At 38.4% G+C, this 25513-nt stretch overlaps 1 protein-coding gene across 5 annotated transcripts in view; it reads right to left on the minus strand.

Moving 5' to 3' along the window:
• The window catches only part of MTMR8 (myotubularin related protein 8), a 137847-nt gene that overhangs the window by 10501 nt on the left and 101833 nt on the right, over nucleotides 1–25513 (minus strand). The window lies entirely within an intron of this gene.

Genomic DNA, 25513 nt, shown 5'->3' on the forward strand with positions numbered 1-25513 from the left:
GACATATGATAATCAAATTGTCAAAAGTCAAAGATAGAGAGAATTTTGAAAGCAGTAAGATAAAACCAACTTGTCATATGCAGGAAAATCCATGAGGACCATCAGCAGACATCTCAGCAAAAAAACTTTCAGGTCAGAAGAGAGTAGAGAGTGGGATAATATATTCAAAGCACTGAAGGAAAACTAAAACTATGAACCAATAATGATATATGTAGCAAAACTGTTCTTCAAAAACAAAAGAGAGATCAAGACTCTCCCAGACAAACAAAAGCTAAGGGAGTTCATTAACAATAGATCTGCCTTACAGGAAATCTAAAGGGAAGTCTTCTTAGATTGAAAGGGAAATGAAAATGAAAATGAAAAAATGCTAAATAGCAACACAGTAGCATAAAAAAGTATAAATGTTGTTGGTGAAGGTAAGTATATAAACTAATAAAGAATACTATATTACTCTAATGGTTGTGGGTAAATCACTTTTAATTGTAGTATAAAGTTTAAAAAAGTATTAAAATAATTATAAAGTATGCTAATGAATATACAATATAAATAAATGTAAACTTTGACATGAATAACATACAGAAGAAGAAAACATGTAATGTGTGCATAATTGAAGTTGTTACATGCTTAAGACAGAGTGTTAGACTGTTAGACATTTTATGTAAGCCCCATGGTAGTTACAAAGGAAATACCTACAGAAGTTAAAGAAAAAAAGAAAGACATGAAAGGAATCAAAGCATACTAATATAAAAACTAAACAAACAAACAAAAACAAAACATAAAAGAAGAAAGCAAGAAATGAAAAGAAGAACAACAAAATCCCTACAAGGCAAACAGAAAACAATGAACAAAATGGCAACAGTAAATCCTCCCCTATCAATAATTACTTGAAATATATACATGGATTAAACTCCCCAATAAAAATACACAGAATGACTGAATAGTTTAAGAAAAACATCCTATTATATGCTGTCTATAAGAGACCCACTTTAGATTTAAGGGCACACATAGGCTGAAAGTGAAGGGATAAAAAAAGATATTCCATGCAAATTGTAACTTAAAAAAAAGCAGGTGTGGCAATAGTAATATCAGACAAAATGAACTATAAGTCAAAAAATGTCACTGAGACAATGAAGAATTTTATATAATGATGAAAGGATCAATACACCAGGAAAATATAACAATTATAAATGTATATGCATTCAACATCAGAATACCTAAATATGTAAAGCAAACACTGATGGAACTGAAGGGAGAAACAGACAGAAATACAGTAATAGATTACTTTGATACTCTACTTTCAATTATGGATAGAACAATCAGGGAGAAAAATCAAAAAACAAATAGCAGACTTGAACAAGTCTATGGACCAAATGGACCTAACAGATATACAGAATATTCAACCCAATAACAGTACAATACACATTCTTTTCAAAAGCACATGTAACATTCTCCAAGACAGATCACATGTTAGGTCATAAAAGAGAGCTTATCAAATTTAAGAAGATTAAAATCATACCAAGTATTTTTTTCTGTTAACAATGGAATGAAACTAGAAATCAATAGCATAAAGGAAACCTAGAAAGTTAAAACATATATGGAAATTAAAAAACTTAAACACTCTTAAACTACCAATGGGTCAAAGAAGAAATCAAAAGGGAAATTGGAAAGTATCTTGAAACAAACAAAACCACAACATACCAAAACATGTAGGATGCAGCAAAGGCATCCTACAGAAGGAAATTTATTAGCACAGCTATTACAGAACTACCATATGATCCAGCAATCCCACTTCTGGGTAGAGGAACTGAAACCAGTATTTTGAAGAACTATCTGCACTCTCATGTTCATTCTGGCATTATTCACAAGAGTCAAGATATGGACTCAACCTAAGAGTCCATCAATAGATGACTGAATAAAGAAAATGTGATATATACATACATAATGGAATACTATTCTACCTTAAAAAAGAAATAAATGCCGTCATTTGTGACAACGTAGATGGAACCGGAGGACGCTATGTAAGTGAAATAAGCCAGACACAGAAAGACAAAAACTGTATGTTCTCACTTATACGTGGAATCTAAAACAATCAAACTCATGGAAACAGAGAGTAAAATCGTGGTTATCAGAGGTTGAGATAGGAGAGAATGGGGAGATATTGGCCAAAGGGTAGAAAGATGCAGTTAGATAAAAGGAATGACTTTTTGAGGTCTTCTGCCCAGCATGGTGACCATGGTTGACAATAATGTATTGCATATTTCAAAACTCAAGAGAAGAGAGTAAATTTCAAGTGTCTCAAAATTTAGCCACAAAAATGATGGCTAAATGAGGTGATGGATATGTTAATTAGCTTGATTTAATCATTCCACATTTTATTCATATATCAAAACATCACATTGTACCCCTGAAATATATACAATTATGACTGGCCAATTAAAATGTTAATAAAAAGAGAAATTTATAGTGATAAATTATAGTGATAATTTATAGTGATACTAAAAAAGAAGAAAGATCTAAAATCAAAAACCTAACTTTATATCTCAGGAACTAGGAAAAGAACAAACTAGCCCAAAGGTAGTGGAGGAAGGAATAATAAAGGTTAGAGAAGAAATAAATGAAATAGTGAATATAAAATCAAAGAAACTAAGAGGTGGGGCCAGGTGCAGTGGCTCACGTCTATAATTCCAGCACCTTGGGAGGCCAAGGCAGGAGAATTGTTTGAGGCCAGGAGTTCGAGACCAGCCTGGACTACATAGAGAGACCCCATCTCTACAAAAAAATTTAGAAAATAGCACATGCTTGTAGTCCCAGCTACTTGGGAGCTGGGTTTGGAGGACTGCTTGAGCCTCGTCCAGTCTGCAGCCAGGCCAACAGAATGAGTCTGTCAAAAAAAAAAAAAAAAAAAAAAAAAAAAAAGCAAGAAAGAAACTAAGAAGTGTTTATTTTTTGGGAAAAAAAAAATTCCAAAACTGATAAAACTTTAGCTAGACTAAGAAATAAAAAGAGAAGACTTGAATAAATAAAATCAGAAACAAAAAAGGAGACATTACAACTGATGCAACAAAAATACAAAAGATCATAAGGACAACAATGTACCAATAAATTGGATAACCTAGAATAAATGGATAAATCCCTAGAAACATACAACCTACCAAGACTGAATCACAAAGAAAAACTGAACAGACTAATATTGAGTAGAGAAATTGAATCAGGAATCAAAAACCTCCCAGCAAAGAAAAGCCCAGGGCTAGAGGCTTCACTGAAGAATTCTCCCAAATATTTAAAGAATTAATGCTTTTTAAATTGTGTCTATTTGATTCTTCTCTCTTTTCTTCTTTATTAGTCTGGTTAGTGGTCTATCTATTTTGTCGATCTTTTGAAAAAAACAGCTCCTGGACTCATTAATTTTTTTGAAGGGTTTTTCATGTCTGTATCTCCTTCAGTTCTGATCTGATCTTAGTTACTTCTGGTCTTCTGCTAGAATTTGTTTGCTCTTGTTTCTCTAGTTCTTTTAATTGTGATGTTAGGGTGTTGATTTTAGATCTTTCCTGCTTTCCCCTGTGGGCATTTGGTACTATAAATTTCCCTCTAAATGCTGTGTCTTTGTTCTCATTGGTTTCAAAGAACTTATTTATTTCTGCCTTAATTTCATTAATTACCCAGTAGTCATTCAGGATCATTAATTACCCAGTAGTCATTCAGGAGCAGGTTGTTCAGTTTCCATGTAGTTGTGCAGTTTTGAGTGAGTTTCTTAATCCTGAGTTCTAAATTGATTGCACTGTGATCTGAGACACTGTTTGTTATGATTTCCATTCTTTTGTATTTGCTGAGGAGTGTTTTACTTCCAATTATGTGGTCAATTTTAGAATAAGTGCAATGTGGTGCTGAGAAGAATGTATATTCTGTTGATTTGGGTTGCAGAGTTCTGTAGATGTCTATTAGGTTGGCTTGGTCTAGAGCTGAGTTCAAGTCTCACTGATCTAATATCGACAGTGGGGTATTAAAGTCTCCTACTATTATTCTGTGGGAGTCTAAGTCTCTTTGTAGGTCTCTAAGAACTTGCTTTATGAATTTAGGTGCTCCTGTATTGGGTGCATATATATTTAGGATAGTTAACTCTTCTTGTTGAATTGATCCCTTTACCATTATGTAATGCCCTTCTTTGTCTTTTTTGACCTTTGTTGGTTTAAAGTCTGTTTTAAGACTAGGATTGCAACCCCTGCTTTTTTTTTTGTTTTCCATTTGCTTGGTATATATTCCTCCATCCCTTTATTTTGAGCCTATGTGTGTCTTTGCATGTGAGATGGGTCTCCTGAATACAGCACACCAATGGGTCTTGACTCTATCCAATTTGCCAGTCTGTGTCTTTTAATTGGGGCATTTAGCCCATTTACATTTAAGGTTAATATTGTTATGTGTGAATTTGATCCTGTCATTATGATGCTAGCTGGTTATTTTGCCTGTCAGTTGATGCGATTTCTTCATAGTGCCAATGGTCTTTACAATTTGGTATGTTTCTGCAGCGGCTGGTACCAGTTGTTGCTTTCCATGTTTAGTGCTTCCTTCAGGAGCTCTTGTAAGGCAGGCCAGGTGGTGACAAAATATCTCAGCATTTGCTTGTCTGTAAAGGATTTTATTTCTCCTTCACTTATGAAGCTTAGTTTGGCTGGATATGAGATTCTGGGTTGAAAATTCTTTAAGAATGTTGAATATCGGCCTCCACTCTCTTCTGGCTTGCAGGGTTTCTGCAGAGAGATCTGCTTAGTCTGATGGGCTTCCCTTTGTGGGTAACCCAACCCTTCTCTCCCTTAACATTTTTTCCTTCATTTCAACCTTGGTGAATCTGATGATTATGTGTCTTGGTGTTGTTCTTCTTGAGGAGTATCTTTGTGGTGTTCTCTTATTTCCTGAATTTGAATGTCAGTCTGTCTTGCTAGGTTGGGGAAGTTCTCCTGGATAATATCCTGGAGTGTTTTCCAACTTGGTTCCATTCTCCTCATCACTTTCAGGTACACCAATCAAATGTAGGTTTGGTCTTTTCACATAGTCCTATATTTCTTGGAGGCTTTGTTCGTTTCTTTTCATTCTTTTTTCTCTAATCTTGTCTTCATGCTGTATTTCATTAAGTTGATCTTCAATCTCTGATATCTTTTCTTCCACTTGGTCAATTCGGCTATTGATACTTGTGTATGCTTCACGAAGTTCTCGTGCTGTGTTTTTCAGCTCCATCAGGTCATTTATGTTCTTCTCTAAACTGGTTATTCTAGTTAGCAATTCCTCTAACTTTTTTTCAAGGTTCTTAGCTTCCTTGAATTGAGTTAGAAAATGCTCCTTTAGCTCGGAAGAGTTTGTTATTACCCACCTTCTGAAGCCTACTTCTGTCAATTCGTCAAACTCATTCTCCCTCCAGTTTTATTCCCTTGCTGGCAAGGAGTTGTGATCCTTTGGAGGAAAAGAGGCGTTCTGGCTTATGGAATTTTCAGCCTTTTTGTGCTGGTTTTTCCTCATTTTTGTGGATTTATCTACCTTTGGTCTTTGTAGCTGGTGAGGTTCAGATGGGGTTTCTGTGTGGATGTCCTTTTTGTTGATGTTGATGCTATTTCTTTTGCTGTTTTTTTTTTCTTTTTTTTTTTGAGACGGAGTCTCACTCTGTCCTCCAGGCTGGAGTACAATGGTGAGATCTCAGCTCACTGCAACCTCCGCCTCCCAGGTTCAAGTGATTCCCCCGCCTCAGCCTCCTGAGGAGCTGGGACTACAGGTGGGCGCCACCATGCTCAACTAATTTTTTGTATTTTAGTAAAGATGGGGTTACACCATGTTCGTCAGGCTGGTCTCAAACTCCTGACCTTGTGATCTGCCCGCCTTGGCCTTCCAAAGTACTGGGATTACAGGCATGAGCCACCATGCCCGGCCAATGTTGGTGCTACTTCTTTCTGTTTGTTAGTTTTCCTTCTAACACTCAGGCCCCTCTGTTGCAGGTCTGCTGGAGTTTGCTGGAGGTCCACTCCAGACCCTATTTGCCTGGTTATCACCAGTGGAGGCTGCAGAATAGCAAAGAGTCCTGCCTGTTCCTTCCTCTGGAAGTTGCGTCCCAGAGGGACACCTGCCAGATGCCAGCCAGAGCTCTCCTATATGAGGTGTCTGTCGACTCCTGCTGGGAAGTATCTCCTAGTCAGGAGGCATGGGGGTCAGGGACCCACCTGAGGAAGCAGTCTGTCCCTTAGCAGAGCTCAAGCGCTGTGCTGGGAGATCCACTGCTCTCTTCAGAACTGGCAGGCAGGAACACTTAAGTCTGATGAAGCTGTGCCCAAAGCCACCCCTTCCCCCTAACACTTCTCAAATTATTTCAAGAAATCAAAAAGGAGGGCATGCTTCCAAACTCATTTCATGTTAGCCAGAGTTACCCTTATAACAACGAAAATTATAGGCTAATATTGCTGTTCTTGAATATAGATGCAAAAATCTTCGTGAAAATACTAAACATCATACTCAATGTTGAAAGACTGAAAGCTTTACCTTTAAGATTGGGAATAAGACAAGAAAGCCTGCTTTCACTAAACTTAAGCATGCAGGTAAGAGGCTTATACACAATAAACTACAAAATATTGTTGAAAGAAATTAAAGATGACACAAATGAATGGAAAGACATTCCCTGTTCATGAATTGAAAGACTTAATATTGTTACGATGTCAATACTACCCAAAGTGATTTACAGATTTAATGCAGTTTCCATCAAAATCACAATGGTGGTTTTTTACAGAAATGGAAAAAATACATCCTAAAATTCATATGGAATTGCAAGGACCCTGAATAGCAAAAACAATCTTGAAAAATAAGACAAAGTTGGAGGTCACACACTTCTTGACTTCAAAAGATATTATTAAGCTACAGTAATCAATACAATATTGTACTGGCATGAAGACACACATATGGACCAATGGAATAGAACAGAGAACCCAGAAATAAACCATTGCATATACAATGAAGTGATTTTTGATAACAGTGCCAAGATAATTCAATGCAGAAAGGACAGTCTTTCAAACAAATGGGTGCTGGGAAAAGTTTATATCCACATGCAAAAGAATGAAATTGAAATGAATAAATTCCTGGACACATACACCCTCCCAAGACTAAATCAGGAAGAAGTCGAATTATTGAATAGACAAATAACAAGTTCTGAAATTGCAGCAGTAATAAATAGCCTACCAACTAAAAAAAGCCGAGGACCAGATGAATTCACAGCCAAATTCTACTAGAGGTACAAAGAGGAAATGGTACCATTCTTTCTGAAACTATTCCAAACAATTGAAAAGGAGCGACTTCTCCTTAACTCACTTTATGAGGCCAGCATCATCCTGATACCAAAACCTGGCAGAGACACAATAAAGAAAGAAAACTTCAGGCCAATATCCCTGATGAGCATTGATGCAAAAATCCTCAATAAAATACTGGCAAATTGAATCCAGTAGCACATCAAAAAGATTATCCACCACAATCAAGTTGGCTTCATCTCTGGGAGGCAAGGCTGGTTCAACATACAGAAATCAATAAACGTAATTCATCACATAAACAGAACCAATGACAAAAACCACATAAATATCTCAATAGATGCAGAAAAGGCCTTCAACAAAATTCAATGTCCTTCATGTTAAAAACTCTCAATAAACTAGGTACTGACAGAACATATCTCAAAATAATACGAGTTATTTATGACAAACCCACAGTCAATATCATACTGAATGGGCAAAAGCTGGAAGCATTCCCTTTGAATATAGGCACAAGACAAGGATGCCCTCTCTCACTACTCCTATTCAACATAGTATTGGAAGTTCCAGCCAGGGCAATCAGGCAAGAGAACAAAATAAAGAGTATTCAAATAGGAAGAGAGGAAGTCAAATTGTCTCTGTTTGCAGACGACATGATCCTATATCCAGAAAACATCATCGTTTCAGTCCAAAAGCTCCTTAAGCTGATAAGCAACTTCAGCAAAGTCTCAGGATACAAAATCAATGCACAAAAATCTCAAGCATTGCTATACCACCACCAATAGACAAGCAGAGAGTCAAATCATGAATGAACTTCCATTCACAATTGCTACAAAGAGAATACAATTCCTAGGAATACAGCTAACAAGGGATGTGAAGGACCTCTTCAAGAAGAACTATAAACCACTGCTCAAGGAAATGAAAGAGGACACAAACAAATGGAAAAACATTGCATCCTCATGGATAGGAAGAATCAGTATCATGAAAATGGCCATACTGCCCAAAGTAATTTAGAGATTCAATGCTCTTCCCATCAAACTACTATTGACATTTTTCATAGAATTAGAAATAACTACTTAAAAATTAATATGAAATCAAAAAACAGCTCGTATATCCAAGACAATCCTAAGCAAAAAGAACATAGCTAGAGGTATCACACTACTTGACTTCAAACTATACTACAAGACTATACAGTAACCAAAACAGCACAGTATTGGTACCAAAACAGACACATAGACCAATGAAACAGAATAGAGATCTCAGAAAAAACACCACACATCTACTACCATCTGATCTTCGACAAACCTGACAAAAACAAGTAATGGAGAAAGGATTCCCTATTTAATAAAAGGTGCTGGGAAAACTGGCTAGCCATTTGCAGAAAACTGAAACTGGACCCCTTCCTTATACCTTATACAAAAATTAACTCAAGATGGATTAGAGACTTAAATATAAAACCCAAAACCATAAAAACCATAGAAGACAATCTAGGCAATACCATTCAGAAAATAGGCATGGGCAAAGATTTTATGATGAAATTGCCAAAAGCAGTTGCAACAAAAGCTAAAATTGACAAATGGGATCTAATTAAACCAAAGAGCTTCTGAATAGCAAAAGACACTATCATTAGAGTGAACAGACAACCTACAAAATGGGAGAGAATTTTTGCAATGTACCCATCTGACAAAGTTCTAATATCCAGAATCTACAAGGAACTTAAACAAATTTACAAGGAAAAAAACAATCCCATCAAAAAGAGGGCAAAGGACATGAACAGATACTTCTCAGAAAAAAAAAAAAAGACATTTATGCGGCCAACAAACATATGAAAGAAAGCTCAACATCACTGATCATTAGAGAAACACAAATCAAAACCACGAGATACCATCTCACACCAGTCAGAATGGCAATTATTAAAAAGTCAAGAAACAAGGCTGGCAAGGCTGGGGAGAAATAGGAACACTTTTACACTGTTGTTGGGAATGTAAATCAGTTCAACCACTGTGGAAGACAGGGTGGAGATTCCTCAATGATCTAGAGCCAGAAATACCATTTGACCCAGCAATGCCATTACTGGGTATATACCCAAAAGAATATAAATAATTATATTATAAAGATATATGCACATGTATGTTTATTGCAGCAGTATTCACAATAGCTAAGACTTGGAACCACACGTGGACACAGGGAGGGGAACAACACACACTGAGGCCTGTCAGAAGGGGCGGGGGTAGGGAGAGCATCATGTGGGGCTTAATACCTAGATGACAGCTTGATAGGTGCAGCAAACCACCATGGCACACGTTTACCTATGTAACAAACCTGCACATTCTGTACATGTATCCTGGAACCTAAAATAAAATAAAATTAGAAAAAAAGAGAGAAAAAAAGAATAAAGTTGGACCCTTACTTTACACCATAAACAAAAATTAACTCAAAGTGTATAAAAGACCTAAAGATAAGGGTGAAAATTGTAAAATTATTTACAGTGAACACAGGATAAAACATCATGATATTGAATTCAGCAATCTTATATCACAGACATAAGACCAAAAGAATAAAAATGGATAAATTGGGCTACATCAAAATTAAACTTTCATGTATCAAAATACACTATCAGAAGAGTGAAAAGGCAACCTGCAGAATGGGAGAAAATATTTGCAAATCATATATCTAGTAAGGAGTTAATATCCAGAAGGGGAGAGCTCCAAGATGGCCAAATAGGAACAGCTCCAGTCTACAGCTCCCAGCGTGAGCAACGCAGAAGACGGGTGATTTCTGCATTTCCAAGTGAGGACCGGGTTCATCTCACTGGGGCTTGTTGGACAGTGGGGACAGGACAGTGGGTGCAGCCCACTGACCGTAAGCTGAAGCAGGGCGAGGCAACGCCTCACCCAGGAAGCACAAGGGGTCAGGGAATTCCCTTTCATAGCCAAGCAAAGCTGTGACAGATGGCACCTGGAATATTGGGTCACTCCCACCCTAATACTGCGCTTTTACAATGGTCATAGCAAACGGCACACCAGGAGATTATATCCTGCACCTGGCTCAGAGGGTCCCACGCCCAAAGAGCCTCGCTCATTGCTAGCACAGCAGTCTGAGATGGAACTGCAAGGCAGCAGCGAGGCTAGGGGAGGGGTGCCTGCCATTGTTGAGGCTTCAGTAAGTAAACAAAGCAGCCTAGAAGCTCGAAATGGGTAGAGCCCACCGCAGCTCAAGGAGACCTGCCTGCATCTGTAGACTCCACCTCTGGGGGCAGGGCATAGCTGAACAAAAGGCAGCAGAAACCTCTGCAGATTTAAATGTCCCTGTCTGACAGCTTAGAAGACAGTAGTGGTTCTCCCAGCATGGAGTTTGAGATCTGAGAATGGACAGACTGCCTCCTCAAGTGGGTCCCTGACCCCAGAATAGCAGAGCTGGGAGACATCCCCCAGTAGGGGCAGACTGACACCTCACACAGCTGGGTACCCCTCTGAGACGAAACCTCCAGAGGAACGATCATACAGCAACATTTGCTGTTGAGCAATATTTGCTGTTCTGCAGCCTCTGCTACTGATACCCAGGCAAACAGGGTCTGGAGTGGACCTCCAGCAAACACCAACAGACCTGCAGCTGATGGTCCTGACTGTTAAAAGGAAAACTAATAAACAGAAAGGACATCCACACCAAAACCCCATCTGTATGTCACCATCATCAAAGACTAAAGGTAGATAAAACCACAAAGATGGGGAAAAAACAGAAGAGAAAAACTGAAAATTCTAAAAATCAGAGCGCCTCGCCTTCTCCAAAGGAACGCAGCTCCTCACCAGCAACAGAACAAAGCTGGATGGAGAATGACTTTGACGAGTTGAGAGAAGAAGGCTTCAGACGATCAAACTTCTCTGAGCTAAAGGAGGAAGTTCGAACCCATGGCAAAGAAGTTAAAAACCTTGAAAAAAGATTAGACAAATGGCTAACTAGAATAACCAATGCAGAGAAGTCCTTAAAGGACCTGATGGAGCTGAAAACCATGGCACAAGAAGTACGCGACATATGCACAAGCTTCAGTAGCCGATTCCATCAATTGGAAGAAAGGGTATCAGTGATTGAAGATCAAATGAATGAAATGAAGTGAGACGAGAAGTTTAGAGAAAAAAGAATAAAAAGAAATGAACAAAGCCTCCAAGAAATATGGGACTATGTGAAAAGACCAAATCTACGTCTGACTGGTGTACCTGAAAGTGACAGGGAGAATGGAACCCAGATAGAAAACACTCTGCAGGATATTATCCAGGAGAACTTCCCCAACCTAGCAAGGCAGGCCAACATTCAAATTCAGGAAATACAGAGAACACCACAAAGATACTCCTCGAGAAGAGCAACTCCAAGACACATAATTGTCAGATTCATCAAAGTTGAAAAGAAGGAAAAAATGTTAAGGGCAGCCAGAGAGAAAGGTTGCATTACCCACAAAGGGAAGCCCATCAAACTAACAGCGAATCTCTCGGCAGAAACTCTACAAGCCAGAAGAGAGTAGGGGCCAATATTCAACATTCTTAAAGAAAAGAATTTTCAACTCAGAATTTCATATCCAGCCAAACTAAGCTTCATAAGTGAAGGAGAAATAAAATATTTTACAGACAAGCAAATGTTGAGAGATTTTGTCACCACCAGGCCTGCCCTGAAAGAGCTCCTGAAGGAAGCACTAAACATGGAAAGGAACAACCAGTACCAGCCACTGCAAAAACAGGCTAAATTGTAAAGACCATCGAGGCTAGGAAGAAACTGCATCAATTAATGATCAAAATAACCAGCAAACATCATAATGACAGGATCAAATTCACACATAGCAATATTAACCTTAAATGTAAATGGGCTAAATGCTCCAATTAAGACACAGACTGGCAAATTGGATAAAGAGTCAAGACCCATCAGTGTGCTGTATTCAGGAAACCCATTTCACGTGCAGAGACACACATAGGCTCAAAATAAAGGGACGGAGGAAGATCTACCAAGCAAATAGAAAACAAAAAAAGGCAGGGGTTGCAATCCTAGTCTCTGATAAAACAGACTTTAAATCAACAAAGATCAAAAGAGACAAAGAAGGCCATTACATAATGATAAAGGGATCAATTCAACAAGAGCTAACTATCCTAAATATATATGCACCCAATACAAAAGCACCCAGATTCGTAAAGCAAGTCCTGAGTGACCTACAAAGAGACTTAGACTCCCACACATTAATAATGGGAGACTTTAACACCCCACTGTCAACATTAGACAGATCAACGAGACAGAAAGTTAACAAGGATATCCAGGAATTGAATCCAGCTCTGCACCAAGCAGACCTAATAGACATCTACAGAACACTCCAACCCAAATCAACAGAATATACATTCTTCTTAGCACCACACCGTACCTATTCCAAAATTGACCACATAGTTGGAAGTAAAGCTCTCCTCAGCAAATGTAAAATAACAGAAATTATAACAAATTTTGTCTCTCAGACAACAGTGCAATCAAACTAGAACTCAGGATTAAGAAACTCACTCAAAATCACTCAACTACATGGAAACTGAACAACCTGCTCCTGAATGACTACTGGGTATATAATGAAATGAAGGCAGAAGTAAACATGTTCTTTGAAACCAATGAGAACAAAGACACAACATACCAGAATCTCTGGGACACATTCAAAGCAGTGTGTAGAGGGAAATTTACAGCACTAAATGCCCACAAGAGAAAGCAGGAAAGATCTAAAATTGACACCCTAACATCACAATTAAAAGAACTAGAGAAGCAAGAGCAAACACATTCAAAAGCTAGCAGAAGGCAAGAAATAACTAAGATCAGAGCAGAACTGAAGGAGATAGAGACACAAAAATCTCTTCAAAAAATCAATGAATCCAGAAACTGAGTTTTTGAAATGATCAACAAAATTGACAGACTGCTAGCAAGACTAATAAAGAAGAAAAGAGAGAAGAATCAAATAGATGCAATAAAAAATGATAAATGGGGTATCACCACTGATCCCACAGAAATACAAACTACCATCAGAGAATACCATAAACAACTCTGTGCAAATAAACTAGAAAATCTAGAAGAAATGGATAAATTCCTCGACACATACACCCTCCCAAGACTAAACCAGGAAGATGTTGACCAATAACAGGCTCTGAAATTGTGGCAATAATTAATAGCTTACCAACCAAAAAAGTCCAGGACCAGAAGGATTCACAGCCGAATTCTACCAGAGGTACAAGAAGGAGCTGGTACCATTCCTTCTGAACTATTCCAATCAATAGAAAAAGAGGGAATCCTCCCTAACTGATTTCATGAGGCCAGCATCATCCTGATACCAAAGCCTGGCAGAGACACAACAAAAAAAGAGAATTTTAGACCAATATCCCTGATGAAGATCGATGCAAAAATCCTCAATAAAATAATGGCAAACCAAATCCAGCAGCACATCAAAAAGCTTATCCACCATGATCAAGTGGGCTTCATCCCTGGGATGCAAGGCTGTTTCAACATACGAAAATCAATAAATGTAATCCAGCATATAAACAGAACCAAAGACAAAAACCACATGATTATCTCAACAGATGCAGAAAATGCCTTTGACAAAATTCAACAGCCCTTCATGCTAAAAACTCTCAATAAATTAGGTATTGATGGGACTTATCTAAAAATAATAAGAGCTATTTATGACAAACCCACAGCCAATATCATACTGAATGGGCAAAAACTGGAAGCATTCCCTTTGAAAACTGGCACAAGACAGGGTTGCCCTCTCTCACCACTCCTAATCGACATAGTGTTGGCAGTTCTGGCCAGGGCAATTAGGCAGTAGAAAGAAATAAAGGGTACTCAATTAGGAAAAGAGGAAGTCAAATTGTCCCTGTTTCCAGATGACATGACTGTATATTTAGAAAACCCCATTGTCTCAGCCCAAAATCTCCTTAAGCTGATAAGCAACTTCAGCAAAATCTCAGGATACAAAATCAATGTGCAAAAATCACAAGCATTCTTATACACCAATAACAGACAAACAGAGAGCCAAATCATGAGTGAACTCCCATTCATAATTGCTTCAAAGAGAATAAAATACCTAGGAATCCAACTTACAAGGGATGTGAAGGACCTCTTCAAGGAGAACTACAAACCACTGCTCAATGAAATAAAAGAGGACACAAACAAATGGAAGAACATTCCATGCTCACGGACAGGAAGAATCAATATCGTGAAAATGGCCATACTGCCCAAGGTAATTTATAGATTCAGTGCCATCCCCATCAAGCTACCAATGACTTTCTTCACACAATTGGAAAAAACTACTTTAAAGTTCATATGGAACCAAAAAAGAGCCCACATTGCCAAGACAATCCTAAGCCAAAAGAACAAAGCTAGAGGCATCACGCTACCTGACTTCAAACTATACTACAAGGCTACAGTAACCAAAAAAGCATGGCACTGGTACCAAAACAGAGATATAGACCAATGGAACAGAACAGAGCCCTCAGAAATAATACCACACATCTACAGCTATCTGATCTTTGACAAACCTGAGAAAAACAAGCAATGGGGAAAGGATTCCCTACTTAATAAATAGTGCTGGTGAAACTGGCTAGCCATATATATAAAGCTGAAACTGGATCCCTTCCTTACACCTTATACAAAAGTTAATTCAAGATGGATTAAAGACTTACATGTTAGACCTAAAACCATAAGAACCCTAGAAGAAAACCTAGGCAATACCATTCAGGACATAGGCATGGGCAAGGACTCGATGTCTAAAACACCGAAAGCAATGGCAACAAAAGCCAAAATTGACAAATGGGATCTAATTAAACTAAAGAGCTGCTGCACAGCAAAAAAAAAAAAAAAAAAAAAAAACTACCATCAGAGTGAACAGGAAACCTACAGAATGGGAGAAAATTTTCACATCCTACTCATCTGACAAAGGGCTAATATCCAGAATCTACAAAGAACTCAAAAAAATTTACAAGAAAAAACAAACAACCCCATCAAAAAGTGGGCAAAGGATATGAACAGACACTTCTCCAAAGAAGACATTTATGCAGCCAACAGACACATGAAAAAATGCTCATCATCACTGGACATCAGAGAAATGCATATCAAAACCACAATGAGATACCATCTCACACCAGTTAGAATGGTGATCATTAAAAAGTCAGGAAACAACAGGTACTGGAGAGGATGTGGAGAAATAGGAACACTTTTACACTGTTGGTGGGACTGTAAACTAGTTCAACCCTTGTGGAAGTCAGTGTGGCGATTCCTCAGGGATCTAGAACTAGAAATGCCATTTGACCCAGCCATCCCATTACTGGGTATATACCCAAAGGAATATAAATCATGCTGCTATAAAGACACATGCACACGTATGTTTATTGCGGCACTACTCACAATAGCAAAGACTTGGAACCAACCCAAATGTCCAACAATGATAGACTGGATTAAGAAAATGTGGCACATATACACCATGGAATACTATGCAGCCATAAAAAAGGATGAGTTCATGTCCTTTGTAGGGACATGGATGAAGCTGGAAACCATCATTCTCAGCAAACTATCGCCAAGCACAAAAAACCAAACACCGCATGTTGTCACTCACAGGTGGGAATTGAACAATGAGAACACTTGGACACAGGGTGAGGAATATCATACACCGGGGCCTGTTGTAGGATGGGGCCAGGGGGGAGGGATAGCATTAGGACATATATCTAATATAAATGACGAGTTAATGGTTGCAGCTCACCAATATGCCACATGTATACATATGTAACAAACCTGCACGTTGTGCACATGTACCCTAGAACTTAAAGTATAATACAAATATATATATATAAAAATATCCAGAATATATTAAAAACTCCTACAACAACAACAACAATAAAAAACAATTATAAAGTGTGCAAAGGACTTTGTCATTTCTCCAAAGAAATTAAAATGGACAAGACACACATAAAAAGATGTTCAACAACACTAATAGAGAAATGAAAATCAAAACCACAATGATATATCACCTCACACCCATTAGAATGGCTACTATCCCAATAAGAGGAAAAAAGAACAAAGAATAACAAGTTTTGGTGAGGATATGGAAAAATTGGAAACCTTGTCCACTGCTGTTGGGAATATAAAATGATGCAGCCACTATTCAAAACACTATGGTGCTTCCTCAACAATGTAAAAACAGATTTGACATATAATCCAGAAATTCCACTTCTGGATACGTATCAAAAGAATAGGAGCCTGAACAACATAGCAAGACCCTGTCTCTACAAAAATAAAATAATTAGCTGGGCGTGGTGGCACATGTATGTAGTCCTAGCTACTTGGGAGGCTGAGGTGGGAGGATCACTTGAGACCAGGAATTAGAGGTTACAGTGTGCTATAACTGTGCCACTGCATTCCAGCCTGGGTGACAGAGTGAGACTCCATCACACACACACACACACACACACACACACACACACACAAAAAAATTAAGTTGGGAGCAAGGACTCAAAAAAGATACTTTTACAAAAATGTTCCATTCAGTATTATTCACAAAAGCCAAAAGGAGGAAGCAACCCAATGTCCACTGCCAGATGATAAAAAAAAATGGTATAAACAACCAATTAAATATTATTCAGCCTTAAAGAGGAAGGAAATTGTGACACATGCTACAGTATGGATGACTTTTGGGGACACTATGCTAAGTAAAATAAGCCAGATACAAAAGGAAAAACATTGTATGATTCCTCTTATATGAGGTACCTGGTCAAGTCATGTTCAGAGATAGAAAGTAGATTGGTGGTTGTCAGGGGCTAGGTGGTATGATTTGTTTAATGGTTAGGGTTTCATTTGAAATGATTTGTTTAATGGGTAGGGTTTCAGATGAAAAAGTTCTAAAGATTGACCTAACACTACATAACTAAAATCTAAAAATGGAACTAACCTAAAATCTAAAAAAGTGGACTAACGCCTAAAAATGGTCAAGAAGGTAATGGAGTTTCTTGGAACTAACCTAAAACCTAAAAAGGTGAACTAACACCTAAAAATGGTCAAAAAGGTAAATTTTAAGTGTATTTTATTACACTTAAAAGTAAATTACATAGTAGGACAAAGAGCACTAAACTGGGAGTCGTGGGACCCAAGACCAAGTCCCTGATCACCTTATGAACCTGAGGATCTTGCACATGATGTTTAGTTTTTTATTTTATCTTGTTTTTTACTTATTACATTTATTACCATCTCTGACCAGATGCACATTAAACATTTTGTATATATATAAAAAAAAGAAATAATAGCGTTCCCATGGACTCTTTACCCAGTTTCCCCAATGGGTAACTGCAGTACAAGATCACAACCAGGATACTGAAACTGATAGTCAAGATACCAACAATTCCACTAGGCAAACTTCTGTTCTCCTTTAGTAGCCACACCCACCTCCCCCTTATACCCACCACCTCCTCGGAGTGTGGACTCTGTCCTTAGCCCTTCATATCCATTAATCTGTTCTCTATTTCTTTAATTTTGTCAAGAAATTTATGTAAATGAAACCATACAGTACATAGCATTTTGAAATTGGCATTTTTCATTTAACATATTCTCTGCAAGGTGTTACATATATTTAGTTTGTTCTTTATTGCTGAGCAGTATTCCATGGTACAGATGGACCACAGTTTGTTTAACCCTTTACCTGTTGAAGGACATCTGGGTTGTTTTCAGTTTTTGACTATATGAATAAAAATGCTATAAATATTCATGTAGAGGTTTTCATATAAACAGAAAGTTTGATTTTTTTCTGGCATATATGGCCAAGAGTACAATTTGTACAATTGTTGGGGCATATGGCATTTGCATATTCAGTTTTTTAGAAAACTGACAAACTGTTTTTCAAAGTGGGTCCATACTATTTCATATTTCTATTACATAAATGAGCCAAAGGTAGCCTCTGCATATGGACCTTATGTTGTTTATTTTTTCTTAGCAGGCTGGGAACCTATTCACTCAAAAGCCTACCAGTACCAAACTCAAATTTTTACACATCCAATTGTTTTAAATAACCAAACTAAGCATATTTTTAACCCTTTAGAGCCTGCCTGTCTTGCATACCCCACAAAACTGCACCCAACATCTGCTAACCAAAGATAAGATTAACCCCAGAGTAATAAAGTCCCCACATCACTGCTGCCCTTCAGAACCCTCTGACCCAGCAACTTCCTGACATGCTGCCCAGTGATCTAAACACGTAAGCCCCTCTGATATTCCTCTTTCTTGAAGAGAAGTTTCCTTGCCTTCCTCCGCTTCTGAGTGCCGGCCTCTACACTCATGCAAACCTGTCAAAGTGTTGCCTGCTGAACACCCCACACCCCCCTCAAAAAGCTTGTTGTGTGCTACTGTGGTCATATCTTTTCCTTTTTTCCTTGATCAGTCCTGAAGTCCCTGAACTCATTACAAGTGGCAACCAGGATGGAATTTTGGTGATGATCAGGAAATCAATATGGGACCTACCAAGTCAATAGGAGGATTAACTGTCAAAACAACCCTGGACGACCTTAAGTGCTTGGGACTCAGAATTTGGAACACCTTCACATAACTTTGGCATGGCATTCTTCTGTACTGAATTACACTCTATATTTTCTATGGTCTCCCCCATGCCTCATGAGCCTGGACAAGTGGTAGTGCCAGTATTTGAGTAAATCCTCGCCATCAGAACTGAGTTTTGAGAGAGAGGCACCAAGCTGCCCACGGAAGGTCAGCCTGATCACCTGGGTCTCCCACTAGAAAGGCGCTAGGTAGGCACTTGTGGGCCTGAATAGAAAAAGGGAAAGTACATACCTCTGGACTACATGTGGGTTACCCCAGATCCCATAATGGGCTATAGTAGGAGAGTTCCCCATGGCCAGACTGGTGATATGTGATGAGAATACTCTGAGATGAGAGAATATTCTTGTCCTTGGACACTACTATGGCAGGCAAACAAGCTGATAAGGCAGAGATGTCAGTCCGATGCTGGTCTCCTAAGCACAATTGGGAGACACTTGCAAGCAGCTAGTAGTCCTCTGCTATCATGACAATTATGCTTTAGATACTCTCCTTCTAGTCCTTTGTTGGAAGTATGTTGAGCTCTCCATCTTTTGGCTGAGCCGACTAAAGCATTATTTCAAGTGACTAAATCAAGGAAAGTTATATTCCAGGACACCAAAGGAAGTGGCTATCCTACTCAAGGGATGCTCCAAACCATAAAGTAGGTGCATGTTGGACCTCACTGTTGGTTGCTTTTCACCAGGGTTTGTGCAGAGAGGAGGTAGAAACTCAAACTCCTGCAGGAAATGAGTTGGAAGGGAAGATCCTGGGGAAGAGAATTGGTGACCTCTAAAGAAGAAAGCAGCAGCATGGTGTCATCATGCTAGGGACTAGGATCATTTACCCTCTGCTTTGCCAGTAACCACCGGCAATGTCATAAAGACAGAAAAACAAAAGAAGAGGGCCACTTCTCTTTTGGAGCAGAAAATGCATCATCTTTCTTGCCCTTACGTCCAGTCTCTCCTTAAGGACCTGACCCAGGAACTGAATGAAAAAGGGGCTGCCTGACTATATATACAGAATGTATCTGGCAGGGAGCAATTTTAATTCCCCACCTAATAGGGGAATTAAACAATTGGCTGCCATAGTACAAGATGGAAAAAAATGGTGTCACTGCCAAAGTATCCCGCATAATAAGCATGGAAGGTCGGAGTGACCCTCAAAAGAGGCTTTGTGCCTCAGTCCACATATACCTTGTTGATGTGGATTTTTATGGCTTGGTGGGCTTTCCATCCTACATTAGGCCTTATAAAGGCATCGGAAGACTGTCAATGGAAAATGTTAACCAAGGCCAAAGATCTCCTACATCAGCTGGGGATGCTGAAGTGGGTTTATCAGGCAACAGATGACCTGCAGCATGATGACTTGGCAAGTCCAGAGGAAACAGAATTCAATCCCTTGTCTAACCACTTATTTCTCAGGAGGGCTCCTGACAAGTGTAAGTCCTCTTTTTGGGCAATAATGGCTAATGCTAAAACAACTGAAGAGTTTCTAGCTTCACTGGATTTAGTAGAAATACATGAAAGACAAACTCAAGTGTTGTCTGTTAATTCTATGACTATAACCCCATCTAGCCTAAATCAAAATTACTATCAACAGTTATGCTGCACCCTTCTAGACCAAGCAAACCACGTAGAGCCAGGTCTGTGGTTTAGCTTGAACCCTGAGATAAACAAAAGGGGTTACATTGGACCCTAAGGGACAAAGGGGGCCAAATCGGATGTTCTCTCATACATTGGTGAAGCAAGTATTAACATTTACTAGGGTTAGATTACAATCTGCAGCAGGTATTCAAAGTCAGCCTCACTTGGGAAGCCTGCTCCTGATCTCCTCCAGTGGCAGGGACCCACCTCCACATAGGGATCTGGTGGTTGCAGAAGGTGGCTACTTCCAGTAGACAATCACCCTTTTACCATATTAACTGTAGTTTGGCTCTACAACATTGGCTGGCTTTGTTGGACATGGGTGCCCAAATCTCCCTAATCCTAAGAATCACTCATGCTCTACAGGAATCCCCTCACCCCTCACCCTGTCTAGGAGGATGATTATGTAAAGGAGCAATTACTTACTTAACTATTAAAATTGATCCAGTTCTGCTGAAAGATGCTTTGATTCTGGTTGTACCCCTGAGACTATCCCTTTCCTTATTTGAATGGACTTCTTCAATCAGCTAGTAACTCCATAGAACCTAATGCTTTTATGGTATTGGTGGGCACAACCTGGTGGGAACCAGTTAACTTTCCCCTACCAGTGCAGGTGGTAAATACGGCACAGTACAAGCTAAGGCAAGACCCTGAAGGATTATAGGCTATCATAGCTTATTTAAATAACACGTACTGATTCTTACCATCTCACCTGTCAATCCCCTGGTATAGCCTATGTGTAAAGCCACTATTAATAAATGGAGGCTAACTATAGAGAGTTAAATAAGAGCACCTTTTTATTGGAGCACTTCTACCAGATATCATCACCTTAATGGATGACATTCAAAACAACATAGATAAATGGCATGGAGTTATGACTTGCCTAACACGCTCCAATTGGGAAATATTTTGTAGGAGAGTTAATCACAATTTGCCTTCACTTTTGACGGTGAAGAGTATATTTTTTCCCAGCCACCTATGGGATACTCAAATAGCCCTGTGATCGAACTTATGCAGATATGACCTAGATGCCTGCCCCATTATTTCCACCAGAAATTCAGCTTTGGCATTATATTGATAAAATCCTCCTTACTGAATCTTACCAAGATTCTGTCTCTGAGGCTATCACAACTGTGAGCAAACACTTCAATGAGAGGGGATGGTGTCTTAGTCCACTTAGGCTGCTATAACAAAGTACCATAGATTGGGTGGCTTATAAACAATAGATATTTATTCCTCACAGTCATGGAGGCTAGGAAGTGCAAGATCAAGATGCCAGCAGATTTGGCATCTGGTGAAGGTCCTCTTCCTACTTCATAGATGGCTGTCTTTTTGCTGTGTCCTCACATGGCAGAAGGAGAAAACAATGTCTCTGGGGTCTCATTTATAAGGGAACTAATCCCATTCATGAGGGCTTTGCCTTCTCTTAATGCCTAGGCCCCAACTCCTAATACCATCACATTGGGAGTTAGGATTTCAACCTATGAATTTGGGAGAACATAAATATCGCCTATAGCAGATGGGCAACTGCCCTACATAAGGTACAAGACCTCTCTATTAAATCTTGGGGTTACCTTTGGAACTCAGAAGGGTGAACTATTCTCAGTCTGGTAAGACAAGCTCCTAGTGCTCCAACCTCCCACACTGGTAAAGAAGATCCAACATTTGATAGGAATGTTTATATTCTGGCTCCAACACACTCCTCACCTCCAATATTTGCTACTGAGTCACCTGTAAGCCTCACTTTTCAGTGAGAACCTGAGCAACGAGGTACTAGATAAACTAAAAGAAGCTATTACTTTGGCTCTCCCGTTAGTGCACCTGAATAAAACTTAAAATGAGATGTTTCTGATACACACACACACACACACACAAAATTGTTTCCTAGATTCTCTTGAGGTAAACCTAAATGCAAGAACTAAAACTGTAAAATTCTTTTTTTCTCTCACAAGAAGATTTACAAGACTAAAACTGTAAAATTCTTAGAAGAGAACATAGAGGGAAATCTTCATGACATGGAATTTGGCAATGATTTCCTCAACATGACACTAAAAGCACAGGCAACAAAGAATAAATTGATAAACTGTACTTTATCAAAATTTTGTGCATCAAAAGATACTATCAAGAGAATAAAAAGGTAACCAGAGAATGGGAGAAAATATTTGCAAATCATATATATGGTAAGAGATTGATATAAAGAATATATAGAGAATTCCTAAAACTCAACCACAAAAAGCAACCCAATTCAAAAATGGGCAATGGACTTGAATAGATATTTCTCCAAAGAAGATATACAAATGGACAATAAGCACATGAAAATATGCTTAATGCCACTATTCATAAGGAAAATGCAAATTGAAACCATGAGATAGTACTTCATACCCACTAGGATGGACACTATCTAAAAAAAAAAAAGGAAAAATATAATTATTGGTGAGGATACAGAAAAAATGAAGCCCTTGTGCATTGCTGATGGGAATGTAAAATGGCACAGCCACTGTGGAAAACAACTTAGAAGTCGTTTAAAAAGTTAAATATAAAATTACCATATGATCCAACAATCCACTTTTAGGTATATACCCCAAAGAACTCGAAGCAGGAAATCAAACAGACAGTTGAATACCAATATTCATAGACAAATTATTAACCAAAGCCAAAAGGTGGAAGCAACCCAGATGTCCATCAATGGATGACTAAACAAAATGTGCTATATCCATACAATAGAATATTTTTCAGCCTCAAAAAGGAATGAAGTTCTGATACATGCTACAACATGGATGGACCCTGAAAACACCATGCTAAGTGACATAAGCCAGACACAAACACATACAAAAACAAATATTATATGACTTCACTTACATGAGCTACCTAGGATAGGTAAATTCATAAAGACCAGAAAGTAGAATAGAGGGTTGCCAGGGGCTGCTGGGAGGGGAAAATGGAGAGTTATTTTGTTATGCTATGGAGTTTCTGTTTGGGATGATGAAAGAGTTCTGGAAATGGATAATGATGGTAGATGCACAACTTCTGACACTGTATACTTAAAATGGTTAAAATGGTAAATTTTATGTTATGCATATTTTACAAAAACCAAAACAAGCAAAAAATACCATGGGGCCAGAGGACGGACTGTTATATAAATGAACCACAGATAGCCTCTGTATACGGACCCTATGCTGTTTACTTCTTCATTACAGGTTAGGAACCCATTAGCTGAAAAGATTGATAGTACCAATCTGAAAATTTTACACAGCCAATTGTTTTAAATATAGCCCACGTGAGTATATTTTTAGGCATTAGAGCCTGCCTGCTTTACATACACTACAAAACTTCACAAAGTATCTACTACCCATAGACAAGAAAAACTGTAGGGCAATAAAGACCCCAAGCTGCTGCTGGTCTTCAGAGTTCCCTGACCCACAGACTCCCCGCTGTGCTGCCTAGCAACATCATATATTAATAGACATGTCAGCCCTGTCTCCTTCATGAGTTCCTTAGCCCTCCTCCCCTTATGGGTTGTGCCCTCAGGCCTATACCAGAGAGTCTGGATGGCCTCGTGCTGTGAAGGATTTTCCCAGGTGCAAATCTGTCAAAGGATCACTTAAAGTTTGCTGTGTGTTAATGCCATCTCGTGATTCTTATCAGATGTAAAATCCTTCAAAGTCACTATAATCCCCACCAGGAAGGCAGGAAAAATTCAGCTTTTCAGTATCTTTGACAGCACTTTGTATTGTAACCATTTTTTTTTTTTATTTTAGCCATTCTGATAAATGTGTAGTAGTATCTGATTGAGCTTTTAATTTGCATTTACCAAATTGGCTAATGATGTTGAACATTTTTCTTTTTTTTTTTTTTTTTAAGTTTTAATGTTTATTTCCCCAAGACAGCCTAGCTTGTACTCTACTTGGATAAATTTCATAAGCTAGTTTTCTGCTGTTACTAGTTTTAAACTTTATATTTCTGATGACAAGACATGCTGCAAAAATACTCTAGTTCAACAGAGTTATGTTCACAAAACAATTTTTATCCATTCTACAGTTTTCAGAATTACTAGTTGATTTTTAAACACAAAGTAGATATAGAGGCTAATGGTGGTTAATGGGATATATTTCTTATAGCAAACTGTGGTTCACACAATACTTGTGCTCAAAGGGGAAGGCACAGGATTTCCTAAAATGAGCCACCTTATAAAGAGTTCTTACTATACAAATTACATCACATTTACTGTACATAACCTCAAAACTGAGGCATTATTCAATTTATAAAAACTACTTGATCAGTCTTTATGAAGCAGTACATATGTGCCAAATTCCATTTTAGAAGTTTCCACATCATTTTCATATAAAACAAAGTTTGAAAAAAAGTAACATTTAAATACAGCATGGTATTCTACCACAACTGAAACTTTTTTCTTCTTCTTCTCTACAGGACCCAACAAAATCTGAAAATGAACTATGCTGTAAATTTACCTCATGCAAAGATCTTTATGTTCTCTCTGAAAGTGAAAAGCATGGCCTTTTAAGCACATTTTACTGTTTATACTATTATGGCAACTTGTGTACTGCAGCACAGTCTGTTTTGAGAAAAAGTTATGATTTTTTTCATGCAAAAATCTACACAAATTAGCTTTGATAAGGAAAGACATTCATAGCATCAAACATTCATTCAGTGCAAATGCACAGGAAAACCTTCCTGAAATGTTTTCTGACTTGAGAGTCAACTAAAAAGAAAGCCATACTAGGTAAATAAAAACTTGCAGGGGTGGGGAGGAAAAGGGGTAAGGGGAAATAGAAAACATAAGTTGCAGAGTAAACAAATGTCTGCTGCTGATCCAGTATTTGTTTTTACGTCCAGTGTACATTAACACTCAGGATCTCATTTTGATGTTTTACTAGGTTATCAGCCACCTGAAGGCAAATCAAGCTTGCATGTGTTCATATACAGCACCACTACCACACTCTTGTACATAGTCACTCCAGGACTAGGAGTCTAATTCATGAATGACAGCCCTAGATTTTAAAGATG

The sequence above is a fragment of the Pongo pygmaeus genome, chromosome X, assembly GCF_028885625.2.
Source record: "Pongo pygmaeus isolate AG05252 chromosome X, NHGRI_mPonPyg2-v2.0_pri, whole genome shotgun sequence".
NCBI classification, from domain to species: Eukaryota; Metazoa; Chordata; class Mammalia; order Primates; family Hominidae; genus Pongo; species Pongo pygmaeus.